At 47.2% G+C, this 13,712-nt stretch overlaps 1 long non-coding RNA gene across 2 annotated transcripts; it reads left to right on the forward strand.

Annotated features, from left to right (window-relative positions):
• Nucleotides 1-250: 250 nt before the first annotated feature.
• On the forward strand, nt 251-2,221 carry LOC309868382. Of its 2 annotated transcripts, none has more exons than XR_014313669.1 (2): nt 251-660; nt 1,569-2,221. It is a non-coding gene; the product is annotated as an uncharacterized lncRNA (long non-coding RNA). The 2 variants fall into 2 exon arrangements; XR_014313670.1 differs by having other exon boundaries at nt 1,732-2,221.
• Nucleotides 2,222-13,712: the final 11,491 nt, after the last annotated feature.

Genomic DNA, 13,712 nt, shown 5'->3' on the forward strand with positions numbered 1-13,712 from the left:
CCTCTAAGGCCCTCAACATGACTTTAGGGCAGCCCATCACGGTCTACTCTCCCCACCGACTCACAGACCTTCTTAGCCACCAATCTCTGGCCCATCTGACTCCTCGTCTCCAGCTATTCCATCTGCTATTCCTAGAGAACCCGCATCTCTCTCTCTCTACCTCCCCCTGCTTAAACCCTGCAACTTTACTGCCTATATCCTTGCCAGATAAGGGGTGGATCTACATCCAGGACAGGATTGCCGTGCCAGGCAATCTGGTGCACACCTTGATTACTGACATCCACCAATCCCTCCATAGTGGCCCATAGGCTCTCCACTAATTTCTTCAGCCATTGTTCTATCATCCTTCCTTATCTAAGGTAATCGAAGTTGTCCACAGGGCTTGCAAAACCTGTTCCGCTGTGAATTCACAAGGAGGAATCCAGGGCCTAACCAACAGCTCCGAGGTCATCAGCCGGGGGAAGACTGACACCTGGACTTCACTCCTATGCCTTGCCATAAAATTCATTCACAGGCTGGATCGAAGCATACCTCATGGCCCGGGAAACAGCGGACGTAGTGGCTACAATACTCATCGAGCGCATCATCCCGAGGTTCGGATTGCCCCAGACCCTCCAGTCAGACAACGGACCTGCCTTCATCTCCAGTGTAACCCAACAGGTAGCTGAGAGCCTCAACATAACCTGGAAACTTCACATCCCATACCACCCACAGTCATCGGTAAGGTAGAAAAGGCCAACGGGCTGCTCAAAGCCCAACTCACCAAACCTACCCTAGAAACCCATCTTTCCTAGCTTACACTTCTGCCTATAGCTCTCACCAGACTCCTGGCTACGCCCCGTGGGTCTTCAGGCTTAAGCCCATTTGAATTACTATACCGCCGGCCCTTTCTTAGAAATCATAGCCCTCCAGCCATTTCCCCGCCTCTTTTATCCTATCTACCTTACCTCACTCTATGTCCTGGGGATACCCCTCCCTAGTGACTGGCCACTCCCCAACTTCAGGGCCATAAATAATACGGTCCATATGGGCCCCATCGGGGGAAACATACCTATTATTAATGTGTCCTCCCTTACCACCGCAGCTGCCATATCACTAACTCCTCCCTCCTTTACTGTACTCCCTCGGGAATATTTCTCTTGTGCCCTCAGGGAATCTATTGCTGCCTGACCACTAATGACTCCCCTGGGCTGTATATTCATTCTACTATCTCCTTCTACCACCATCTACTCTGAATCCCAGCTGCTGTCCATCCTATTTCCCCAACACCATGGAGGAAGGGCTGCCTTCCTCCCATTCATAACGGGCAGGAATAGCCACAGGGGTGGCAACTAGAACAGCAGGGATAGGAACCTCCATAGACTTTTCTTAAAAACTCTCCCAAGCCCTGAATGATGACACGGAACAGGTTGCTGACTCCCTCACAGTTCTACAGACACAAGTCACCAGCCTGGCAGCCTTAGCTCTACAGAACCGATGGGCCTTAGACCTTCTGACTGCCGAAAAAGGGGGAACCTGCCTATTATTAAATAAAGAATGTTGTTAACCAATCATATAGTTACCTCCAGGATCAAAGAACTCAGGGATCGGATCCAAGCACGGTGGCGAGACACGTCCTCCTGGGGCCTGGACCCCTACAACTGGGTAACCTGGCTGCTCCCTCTGGCGGGACCTGTATGCATAATCCTCCTCATAATCTCAGTTGCTCCCTGTCTTTTCCGGTACTTGCAGGGTCGCCTACAAGAACTTGCCCGAATATCCGTCAATCAACTCCTCCTCCAGCCCTACTCTCGCCTGCCCACTTCCAACTACCCCTATGACGACGCCCCCTGTCAGCAGGAAGTAGCCAGAACCGAGTCGACGCCCCTGACACCATTATATTAAGCAAAAGGTCGGAATGTTGGGCTGGCAGGAAGGGCTACCAAAGATGGCGAAAGTTCCCGCCACAAGACCTGAGCTCGGACAGGAGAACAAAGGCCCAAGCAGGAATCTGAGACCCCCGCCCCAGGCTCCTGTGGACCAATGGGATCCCGATGAGCAGGCAGGATATCCAAATAAGGGAAACTTGCCAAAAGACCCCTGAGCTTTCCCCAAGACCCCTTAAAAGCCCCCTCCTCCCTGCCTTGGGCGCGACTTCCGCCACTCTGCTTTCCAGAGTGGCGGAACCTCGCCCGAGGGTGCCCACCTCCTCCCGGCACAACTTTCCTGGCTCCCCTTCTCCTGAGCCCTGAAACTTTGCCAGAGAGCATTTTTAATAAATCTTGCCTTGCACCCACTTTGCCTGGTGTTGTGTTTATCTCGCCGGAAAAACCTTACATCTTTAATTCAGGCTTTTCCTTGGTATGTGAAGTTGCTCATGAAGTACTACTGAACCAATGATAAACCTTGGGTTACATTTGGGAAAATGCTATAACTATTCTAGAGATTCTAAGCATTTCCTAAAGTTTTAATGTTTTGAGAGATCATCACTTGATATTGTAATTCTGGAAATGTTATGTATCAAAGAAATAACCTGATTTCCTTGCCAACTAAATATCTCATCAGCTCTTACCGTATCCATTCTGAGTTTTTGTCATTTATAATTGTTTTAATTCTCTTGTAAAATGAGTTTTACCTTCAAGGAGATTCATATAAAGGACTTTCAGGACAAATACAGATATTTGATATACTTGAAAATCCTAAAACTGAAATGGGTAAGAATTTCCAAAACTGACTAAAGCCGCATTCACCAGAATTAGTAACATGGAACTAAATAAACTAAAAGATTATAGTGTTGTGTCTCTTAATGTTTTGTCTTACTTTAGACATTGCTGGTTCTTTAATGTTTGCTCTTCCAGACTAGGGATACTTTTTCTTAAGTTATCTGTAACTTACAGAGATCTAAAAGTGCTCAAAGCATTCAACTTTTCTCTCTATCTGAACACTCTGAAACCAAAAGGTCTCAGTAAGTATCCTTTCTTCCATGGCAATTAGTCATTTGCATAAGTTCAATAAGAATCTGTTCTCCTTGTAACAGGACACCATTGGAAACTGGTTATTTTACCAAGGATTTGACTGGGATGTCATATTTGAAAAGACTTAAGATATGACCAGACAGTTTAAAGGAACTAAGGTTGACTTTATGAAACCTGGAGCCATAAAGCCCCTTGGGACTGTTGGCCTGATACCTTGCTTACAGAGTTCCCAGCAGCCTCACCAGGTGAGTAAAGAATGTCACTCCTTGGTAGGTGCAGTCTCAGGAAGAGGAATTCACCCAAAGGTATTTCAGGCATGCCTGATGGCAAGTACAGGGCTTGGCTTCTGGCCTGGAAAGGATACTAAAAATTCAACCTAGAGATTCCTTATAAGTTCCAGCAAGCCGATTCTAAAAGATCTATTTGAGGGACGCCTGGGTGGCTCAGTTGGTTAAGCAGTTGCCTTCTGCTCAGGTCATGATCCCAGGGTCCTGGGATCGAGTCCCACATCAGGCTCCTTGCTCAGCAGAGAGCCTGCTTCTCCCTCTGCCTCTGCCTGCCTCTCTGTCTGCCTGTGCTCGCTCGCTCTCTCTCCCTCTGTCTCTGACAAATAAATAAAATCTTTAAAAAAAAATAAAAAAATAAAAGAGCTATTTGATCACACTCACTGTTCTTGCTGAGCTTATGTAAATAATTAGGCCAAGTTTCTTAAAACTGGACTTGTTTCTCAAGTGAATTAGTCCTGATTTGGCTATCTCTGGAAATGAGGGTTATTTTAGAGAGAAAAATTCTGTTTTAGTAACACGCCTTTATGGATGTTAAATTCTAGATTTGGTTGTCTTTAAATGTTTGTTTACCTAAGCTAAACAATTTGAGGTAAACTTCAGAGAAGTTGCACAATAGCTTCTTTAGTTGATCTCATTATTTTGTGGGGATATTAGCAGAACCCCATGGCATATGATTAAACAACTGGAAAAATGGGATTGATTCTCCTACAACTATATAACTTAACTATCACCTTGTGTGTGGCTGGGATAATGAAATTTCCTAAAAGCCAGCCTATTGCACTCCATAGGATTAACTATGGATTTATGGAGATAATGGATGACCCCACTTTCTTTATGAGTGGATCGGATGATGCATGGGGAACTCCCCTTATCTCTTGACAAGTTTTCTCACTTGCCAGTGATCCTCTGTAATCAGGATATTGTTAAGGCTGGACCACTCAAAGGGCTTCTTATTGGTTTTATCCCTTAGTCATATTTATCCTAGAGGCCACCTCTGTGGAGGTGCAATTGCAAATAGATGCTTTAGCGAAACCTAGAACAGCCCTCCTCAAAGAGCCTCAAAGCTTACTATGGGACAGTCCTCGACTGTAATGACTTCACATCAGGTCCAGATTTGTCTTAGAATTCAAAGGCCACCAATGGCCTTTTAATTAGGCCAACTAATTAAATACAAGGCTACACTACAGATATGCCAGAAATGATACTTAAAACTTGTCAAACTTTAAACCTAGTTACCTTTATGCCTGAACCTGACCACTGTACTTCTTTATAGAGCAAAAATGTTCAGAGGTTATTGATCTTGCTTACTCTATTTGGCCAGATTTAAGATGCCCCTGTTAAAAATACAAATGACAGTTGGTTTACTGATGACAGTAGTTTTCATAAAAAGAATAAGAAAAGCTAGATATGCCATAGTGCTCAGTAGCACTTTGAAATTGCCAAAGCCTAAGAATTAAAATTAACCCTGACTCCAAATATGCCTTCCTGGTACTACATGCCCATGGAGCTATTTGGAAGGAAAGGGGATTGCTGTCAAGCCATAACTCCCAAATCAAATATGGGCCTAAGTTACAAAACCCTCCTTAACTTACTAAGGATGGTGTATATCAAATCTGGGATACATATTTGTGGTTCATACCCACACCCATTGGACACCTCAGTCAAAAGGCAGCTTTATGCTGGGAACAAAGAAATCATACGTATGATACTTGGGCAAATAACACACGATATCTAGGATGGCTGTCATTAGAAATGTGTTCCCAAGTAATAGTACTCCAGGCTACTGACTGGTTTGCTACTGACTTGGCAAGGTGACCTGGCATTAGATGGCCAGCTCCAAATGGAACCCACTAGATATGTGGAACCAACCTGTGGCCCTGGATTCTTACAGGATGGATAGGTCGCTGTACTTTAGGATTTGCCTGGATTCATGGGCGCATTACTAAAACTATTACAACTCCAGCTAATCTCCCCAATTTAAAACAAAGATGGACACGATCTGTTTTTAAATGGTATGATCACTTGGCATCCATTTTTGTTCCATCTGCGGGACTAGAGGATGTCATGTGGCATGTAGAAGCCCTTAATAAATATACTACAAAGGCACTCAATGATTCACTAAATGGCATCTCCCTACTTAATACCGAAGTCTCACAAATACGCAAGGCAGTCTTACAAAATAGGATGGCCTTAGATGTCCTGACAGCAGCCCAGGGTAGCACATGTGCAATTATCAAGACAGAATGTTGAGTGTACATCCCAGACTATCACAAAAATGTCACAGGACTAATAAAAGATATGAATGCCCAGATTAAGGCTCTACAAGATCTGTCTCTCTCTTTCAGTGATTGGTTAAGTTCCTGGTTTGAAGGAGGGCTATGGCCAAATCTCCTTTTTGGGCTTCTCATTCTTATCGCCTTATTAACCTTAATATATTGCTTTGTTTGATGTTTCTCTACTTGGTGCCGAGACTCCATCGCTGCAATGACTTCACCTTATCACGCGCGAGGATGCCTCTTCACTGTCAGCACTGGATTCAGCTGCCTCTACCTTTCGTAATTCCCTTATACGTTCCTACCCTGATCAATATTGACCTGAGCAGGTAGGGACAGCTCTACGCCCCTATTCAGCAGGAAGAAGTTACAGAAGATAAGACCTTCCACCTTCAACCACCTTAAAGATTTAAGGGTCAAAGTTGTTCAGGGGGGAATGATGATGGAGCAGGAGGCTGGCTGAGGACAGAGTAAAGCTGGCACCTTGCACCCCCTCTCCACCTGCTCCCCTCCGTAATATGTGTAGCATTCCTCAGACACCCCTGACTGCCATAAAACGATAAATAGTTAACTTGCAGAGATCACAATCCTGCAGAACAGGAATCTCCCTTGCTCTACAGATGCCTAGAGATCTACAAACAGGGAGGTTACCTTATCAATAGCACGAATTTCCAGAGGCAAATAACTCTCAGTTCCTGAAGCCCTAATGTTTCCCTCCCCACCATAAACTGGAGGAGGCTGAGGTAGAAGGGAATGTAAATGATAGCAGGACCATGACACCCCACCAAGAATCTCCCAACTATCTTGATGTTAATGCCTGACCTAAAGACTACATTGATCAAGCCACAAGGGCAAGCCCCCCCCCCCTGCACCTTGTAGGCCCTCTTTAACACTCTTTAACATATGAAAACTCCGTTGAAACCTCCCATCCCTTCACCACCACCCCCCAACCGCAAGGTATACAACCCTCACAACCGGGTTTGAAGGAGGGCTATGGGGCAGCAGCTCTTCCTGCCCAGGGGTCCTGTCCCCGTGCTTTAATAAACCACCATTTTGCACCAAAGATGTCTCAAGAATTCTTTCTTGGTCATCGGCTCCAGACCTCAGCCCACCGAACCTCACTTAGGTTCTCTAGAACTTCATCAGAAGGAAATGTAAATATAGTTAAATCTCTTCTGAACCTAAATCTCACTAACAAAGACGCTCAATAGCAGGATTGTGACATGCCACCAAGAATCTCCCAACTATCTTGATGTTAATGGCTGGCCAAAGACAACATTGATCAAGTCCCAAAGCTTTTGGCCTCTGGTAGGCCTCCGGTATCCTGGCACCTTGTAGGCCCTCTTTAGCATATGAAATCTCCATTGAAACCTCCCTTCCCTTCACCTTCCCCCAAGTGCAAGGTACATAACCTGCCATCTCTCACAACCCAGGGCAGCCGCTCTTCCTGCCCACGGGTCCTGTCCCTATGCTTTAATAAACCACCATTTTGCACCAAGGATGTCCTCAAGAATTCTTTCTTGGTCATCGGCTCTGGACCTCAGCCCACTGAACCTCAGCCCACTGAACCTCACCTAGGTTCTAGAACTTCATCAGGATGACCCGATGGAGAACAGTAACTGTTTGCCCCTGTCGTCTATTGAGAAGGAGTGGTTATGGGGTGACCAGGTCATCAGGACCTCCCAAGGTCCCAGGGCTGCCAAAGGTCCCTTCTGACCTGGGCAGAGCCAAGCTGTGGAGGGCCCTTGCCACCCCTGAGGCTACTCAGAAGGCTGTATAGGGCTCACTGTGTTGGTTGGTTGCTGCTTCCCTCAGGTTGACAGAAGTGCCACAGCCCATCCTGTTCCTCTGTGTACCCCAGTCCCTCACTCTGCTGATGGGGCAATGTCTCTTCAACTCTTGCTAACATCTGACCAGTACTGTTCTCAGGAAGAGTTGTGGGATGGCAGGCAGAGGGCAGGAAGAGAGAGAAGAGAGAAATGTCTTTCCCTTTATTGGGCTCTTAGCCCTGCTCTACTCCCTAGATTCTGAAGGATGGGAGAGGTGTGAAAGCAGATTAGAGATGACTTGAAATGAAGCAAAATGGTGGGGTGCAGCAGGCTGGAGAGATGGAGGTGATGGGAAGGTGGAGGCCACTGAAGGTGGAGTTGACTGTGGAGGTATGTCAGGAGGGGAGGGAGGCAGGCTGGGTTGGGGGTAAGTTTGTTCAGGTGGGAGGGGACTGAGTGGGAGATGGGAAGGTGAGGGGTCAGAGGGAAGGGGGTGGACAGTGAGGGGAGGTGGAGGTGAGATGCCTAAATTATAACCATAACCACTATTTCTGCTTCTGTACCTTCGCTTCCTAACCCATGAGGAGATGGAAAATTACCAGCAAACTTTCTATGGGCACTCTGTAACCACACTACCCCTGCCCAGAATCGAACCTAGCAGAGTGGGTGCTCCCGGACCCCCACCCGGTTCGGGCCGAGAGATAACAGCCATCTGGCGCCAGAGAAACCCCCACCCAGAATTGGACATGACAAAGTGACTGCTCCCGGACCCCCCACCCAGCTTTGGGTGCAAGAGATAATAACCATCTGGCACCCCGCGGCTTGACAGGGAGACCCCGGTCAATCCTGGGGTGACACATACCCTAGCGGTGCCATCCAAGCAATTTGAAGAATGACAGCCCTTTGACCTAACCAATAATCTGTTCCCAGCCTTTTCCCGCTCTGTAGCGCACCAGTCATACTATGGAGTTGCTGTTTGATTTTCTCAAGGTATGTAGTGATTTGTTATGAGATACTATGATGTATGCTAAGTCCCTGCCTCCCCAAATAGTATATAAAAAGTGCTGTGATCCTGAGCTCAGGACCTCTTAACGTCACTGGCAACGAGTGCGTGGAAGTCCGGGTTCGAACTCGTAATAAACGACCTTTGCTGTTTGGCTTTGACTATGGACTCTGGTGGTCGTCTTTGGGGAGTCTAGAAATTTGGGCACAACAGAGGCACCAGGATGGACAATGGCAGATGGAAATTCAGAGATGGTCAGGGTGACCAGTTGTCTGGATGGAGGACTGGAGGACGAGAGCACTTCAGAGTCCAAAGGGGCTTTCCATGGGTGACACAATTTCTTCCTTGACTGCTTAGCACAGCAGGTCTTGTCCTATAGCTGTGACCCACACACTCTGTCCATAAAGAATGTCTTGGAATTGGTATAATTCAGGGACATTAGGGATGACTTTCTGCAGGACAGCTCCTTGGGGCTGATTAACCCTTCATATCCTTCTGATGCAAGGGCTGAGTGCTCCATCCCAAACTTTTTCTCCATGGCCAGCTGCATTAAAGGTCATTAGGGAAAAGGCTACCTGGCAAGAGGCACTAAGGGAGCAGGAGTGGTATGGGCAGGACAGAGGCAGGGGAGTCAGATGGAGCTGGCCTAGTCATATATCAAGTTTCCCCAGGTGTTGGCACCTGGTGGTCTGAGCCTCCAGGAGATGGGGTTTCTGTTTCAGGGACAGCAGGCCTGGAAGGGTGTTAGGGAGATGCTCAGCACAGAAGTGGGGAATGGAGTGGGGTGACTTTCCATCAGTGGCCACACTGATGATGGAAGCTACACCTGTCTTAATCTCACACCTTAGGTAAATTTTGTTAATTCTACTTATAGGTGATAAAACTGAGGCTCAGAGATGTTATGTCAAGGGCCCAAGGTAACACAGCATATAAAGGGGCAAAGGTAAGAGTGAAATCAGGTCACCGCTCCTGAGTTCTTGCACTTCTCCCCACACACTGGCAGAAGGTCTTACTCTTCTATGTGTCTGACTCAGCTACAGGACTGGGGGTGCGGGTGGGGTGGGGTGCTGGTGTTAATGAGTTTGTGAGTATGTGTCTTTGTGAGTATGTGTCTTTGCGTTGCATGCATGTGAGAATGTTTGTGATGTGTGGGTGTGTTTGTGTGTAATTTGAGGTTATGTGTGTGTGTGCAAGTATGAGCCTGTGTGTGTGTGTATATATGTGTGTGTGTGTGTGTGTGTTGTCACAGGGGAGCCTGAAGATCCATAGTGGCAGATGTCTTTGATTTGTGCACATTTCCTGCAGGTACCAGACTGAGCTATGGGGTTGGGGGTGGGGGAGGCCAGGAGAGGAAGGCTATTAGTGTGGAGTGTGGGGGGTGTGAACCTGAGCAGTGGGTATCTCTGTCCTGCAAGGCACAGGGGATGGCATCAAGGTCCCGGGTCAGAGGCTGGGTGGAGACTGGGTCCTGAGGCCTGCTCTCAGCGCTGCATTGAGAGAGCTCAGAGGCCCTGCTCTGACCAGAGAGGGCCATCAAGAGGTGGGGCCAGGGTGAAGGGAGGCCAGACAATGGAGGTTCAGGCCTGATCTCTCCCCACCCCACCATGTTGCAGCTCCCAATTGTAGGCTCCACCCATTCTGCCTGAGGGCCTGAGAGTTCCCAGAAGTCCCTGTGTGCTCGCTTCTGAGGCTGGGGATGACCAGAGTCACACTTTAAACTTCTGTCTCCAGTCGGGACTACGCAGAAAGGTCCAGAACAAGTCCTTGTCTCTTGGAGACATCTGGTGAGGCCATGTGTACATTCTTACTGAATGTCACAGCAGCTGAGGCTGTCAGCCCCCTAGTGCTGGGAAGTTCTGACTGAGTCTAACTCAAATCCACGTGTGGCACTTCCTGCTCTATGAGTATGAGCCCTCCCATCCCCTGATATGGAAGGAGTTTCTTCTGGATGAGAAGTGAGTTAGAGTGGAGGGACACTGAGAGGATGTGGGGTAAAGCCTGGTGGGTCAGTCCTTTCCTGGGCAGAAGGGCAGTGATTAGCAGGTCAGTTTCAGAGAAGAGAGCTCAGAGAGCACCAGTTTTCTGTCTGTTTCCCCTGTCACCCCAGACAGTGCCAGGGAACTGGAAACAGGGGCCACGGTAGGAGGGAGCAGATGAGAACAGGGAAAGGGCTTCCCTGTCTGCAGCTGGGAGGAACCTCTGGAAACACAGGGCCAAGAGCAGATGATGAATGAGGACAAGTTATTTTTTGATGCCAGATCCCTCTTAAAAGCACACTAACATCTCCCTTTTCCCCTCTTCAGAGGATTCTGAGTTTGGATCCTGGATAAGCAGCCAGGCCCCATCCCCCACTGGCCCAACTCCCAGCTTGTACTGCTCTGTCAGCTCTGTCTGCTCCTGCCTGGTGGTTACCACATCCCTGTGTGCTTCTGAACCTGGCCTTTCAGCTCTGTCACCTGCCCCTCCAGCTGTAGCTTCACCTGCATCAGGGGATTCCTCTCTTGCTGTCATGCAGCTGGTTCAACGGGGGGCAGGATGAGGAGGGGTTTGTGCCTGTGAAGCGTCCATTCTAACGTCCCATCCCATTGCTCTGCAGATGCATTCTGGGTCTGGGAAGTTACAGCAGTGCAGGCTATAAAGAGGTGAGTCAGGGCAGGCTTGGTGCACTACTCAGTCCTGCCCTCCAACCCTCAGCTCTGATCCTCTTGGAAGATTTCTCAATCCACACAGACAGAAGAGGTGGCTCCCCTCATTTTACTCTGTCCTGGAGTCAGACAGATGAGAGTTTAAATCTCGAATGCAATTTTTACTAGCCGAGTCATCTTGAGCGAGTTACTTAACTTCTCTGAGTCTCTATTCTCATTTTGTAAAGAGATTTCTTAGTCCAAGTTGTTGAGAGGTAGTGGTCATGAGAATAACGAATATAAAAACAGAACACATCTCTGACTTATGTACTATATAAAGATCTTCTCTCCGTTCTTTTTCAGATTCCATGTGTTTACATTAGAGCATTCTAGAAAACAAGAATTTACCTAAGTCATAGACAAGCTACTCACTCTCACCTCCTGAGCCTTCCTGAAATCTGTCCTCTTGTCTGGGGCTGTGTGCTCCCCACCTGTCCCTGTCCCTTCTCTTCCTTCAGGAAGTCCTCCCTTCAACATCTGTCCTGCTCTCTAATTCTTCCCTCTTTGATCTATTAGATCCAATAAAAAAGACAGCAAGACACATTCATACCTCTAAATTTTCTAATAGACACTTAAAAAGGTAACAGGTGAATTCATTTTAATATTTTACCTAACACAGTCTATCCAAAATGTTGTCGTTTCAATATGTAATCAATTTAGAAAAACATTGAGATCTTTTACATTTTGTTCAGATATGAAGACTTCAAAATCCTTTGTGTCTTTTACCCACACAGAACATCTCAGTTTGGACCAGTCACATTTCAGGTGCTCAAGAGCCACGTATGGGCAGCGCCTCCAGTATTGGGCAGTGCAGGCCTGTGGCCCTACCATCTACTCTCACTCCTCACCTCTACTGGAAGTCAGCCTCAATCTTCTCTTTCCTATAAACATTCTTTTCCTGGAGGGGCCTCCCTCACCCCTTGGATCTTCCTCTAGGGCCTAGTACAGAACACAGCAGTTGAGAGAAAGAATCCTCAAAAAGTTCTTAAAAATCTTGAGTGACATTAGCCTGGATGGCTTGCTTCCCGACCCTACGTGTTTGTGTCTATGTTAGATCTCAATGGCAAGACTGTAACTCCCAGTGAGGTCTTCAGTTAAGGTCACCGCCAAGGGGAGAATGACGTGAGAAGGGGCCCTTGTGGTGCTGCCCTCTCACTTCCTTGCCCAGGAACAGTTCTGTTGCTCTGTTCTCACACTCAGCACAGTGGTCTTGGGGACAACCAGCACGATGTCAATGCCACCATCAGTCTCCTCCACAGTCACCTCTTCATCCATGGGCCTTGGGTCTTGGAACTGGAGAAGGGGGTTCTGCCCAAATACTCAGGCCTGGCATTTCCTGGAATTGGTAGAACTGGGCTCTGAGTCTGGGCAGGAAGCTGGCTATGGAAAGAAGAACAGACCCAGGGCACCAATATGATCTCAGGGCCTCAAGTGGTTGGCAGGTCACCTCCCCCACCCCATCCCCTTGATGAGTCTTAATACCCACTGTCCTTGGTTTGAGCCCCTTGCAGTAAATGCAGTAGGGAACTTTCCTCTTCACTCCCCACAGGCTATTTCTGTTCCCTGGGATACTCTTCTCCAGTGTTTCTCCCTAGCCCTGTCCTTCCTCTCTTTCCCAAACCTCCCCTCCTTAATCATCATCATCACCATCACCACCACTTACTGAGTGCGCACCATGTACCAGATATATGCTAACCCTTTACCCACATCACGTTAAACCTCCATATTGTCCCTATAAACTGGGCATCCCCGTTTACTACTAAGAGAACAGACATGGAGAGATTAAGTAGTTTGTCTAAGGTCAAGCAGATTGTAAGTATTAGAGCTGAGATGTGAACCCAGGTCCTTCAGAACCTAAAGACAACCTTCTTCTCAAATAGGACAGCATTTTGTTTCTTCCTTATGCCTGGTTCCCTAAAAGACTTCTTCCTTTTTTTTTTTTTTTTTTTTTTTTTTGGTAGGAGGCAGGACTGGTGGCTGCCTATAGTTCCTGCCACCTGTAAGTAGATGACTCTAATAATCCCATGAGTTTTTGTCTGCTGAACCCTGATGGATTGAGTTCTCATTTTATTTATCTGCACTTACATTTCCTTTCCTCTGTGCCTAACTTTTGTTTCTGAGCCTTATACCCTCCTCTAAACCTCTATTCCCTTGGCTCCTCCCTTCCTGTTTTCCATCTTCCTTTGTCCCTTAAGAACTGGATACTGGCATGGACTAAAGACCACAGGAATATGTGGTGATCCTTCTGCCAGATCGGCTCTACTTTCACTCTTAGAGATTCGGTGTTGTCACTACTGATCTTCTTCAACCTGGACATTGCCTGGATAATTATTACCTTGAATTGCCTTTTCAACATACTGTTCATGTCCATATCCAATAGTTCATGGTAGAGGGCACAGTCTCTGAATTTTTCTACTGTTTGGTGTTCCTCTTCCTTGTCATTTTGGTGAGAGGCAGTTGAGGGCATGTATAGCTGAATATATCACCCACAATACAGGCTAGGTGGACCCTGGAAAGATTCAGAGCAATCAGAAGTCACCACCAAAAAGGGTCTGTTGCATTGTTCTCCCATCAGTCTTGCTTGGGTTGAGTTGCCCTGCATGTTATCAAGGGGTTTGTCTCTGTGAAAACTGGTTTTTTAGGCTTTTGTTCTCTGGAGGTTTTCATTCTTTGGCTGCTTTTTGTGGCTTTTCAGAAGGTTAGAGCAAGAGTAGACTCTGTCTACACCCAGATCTCTGCCTC

The sequence above is a fragment of the Mustela nivalis genome (genome assembly GCF_964662115.1).
Source record: "Mustela nivalis genome assembly, chromosome: 7".
In the NCBI taxonomy this organism is placed as follows: domain Eukaryota; kingdom Metazoa; phylum Chordata; class Mammalia; order Carnivora; family Mustelidae; genus Mustela; species Mustela nivalis.